This window comes from Phalaenopsis equestris, unplaced genomic scaffold, assembly GCF_001263595.1.
Source record: "Phalaenopsis equestris unplaced genomic scaffold, ASM126359v1 Scaffold000101, whole genome shotgun sequence".
In the NCBI taxonomy this organism is placed as follows: Eukaryota; Viridiplantae; Streptophyta; class Magnoliopsida; order Asparagales; family Orchidaceae; genus Phalaenopsis; species Phalaenopsis equestris.
Window position 1 is genome coordinate 114,223 of NW_018164543.1, and position 1,084 is coordinate 115,306.

A 1,084-nucleotide genomic window follows, 5' to 3' on the forward strand; every position below is an offset into this window, starting at 1 on the left:
TGCTTTCTTGATATTTTGATGTTCTATTTAATTTTATTTGGTTGTATGACCTATGTGTCAATTATGTTTCTATTCTATTTGTATTTTTTTTAAATTGGACATTATGACTTATATTTCAATGAACTTGTGAGATGTGCTATTTACTTTCTTCATAATTGTTATAAATGTTATGTGTTTCTTATGATTTATGTGATTGTTATGTGATGAGTGTGTGATACAGGTGTTTACTACTATTTAGTTATATATTTTCCATTCTAATATGTCTTTATTGTTATATATTTACTTTCTTTTCTTTCACTTTTATATTCCTTATTATTTATATTTCCTTATCTTATTATTATTTTCATATGATTAGTGTAAAATAAGTTTGGGGGAGAGTTAATTTTAAGAGCTTGTGTCTTATAATAACTGTAAATATCAACACTTTAGACTTTCAAATAAATATGATAGATTTAGTTAGGGTTCATTTTGATTTAACAATAGATAAAAAATAATTGAAAATGACACAAATATTCATTAAGCATTAGAATTGATTATTAGCCCACTAATAGCTAATCTCTTATGATAATTAATCATTCTTTTATATAAGGATTCTTAAATACTTAAAACTAAATTTACTACGCATAAAATTAATTCATCAAATATATAAAACTTAATGATTATTAATCCAAATAATTTAATTCCAATTAATATCTTTTAAACTATGATACTTTGAATTAAGTTGGGAAGTGATTAGCTATTTGAATTAAGAGACAATTGGTATTCAAAATCATAAAAGAAAATTTTAACTAGATATAATAATTCTTAACAAAATAAAATAGAAAATAAAAATTAAAATCAAAAGAAAAATAGAAAATTCTCAAGTTTTAAAAATTAAATATAAGAGAGTCTTTGAGGAGAAGATTGAGGGTAGGTTATAAATTAAAAAATTGATACCAATCCACTTTCCTAAAAGTTGAAGAATAAAAAAAAACCTTATTAACTCAAATTTATAATATTATATTCATAAAGATAAAACAACAATTAATATTATTTGATTGATAATCCCAATTGATATATATATATATATATATATATATATATA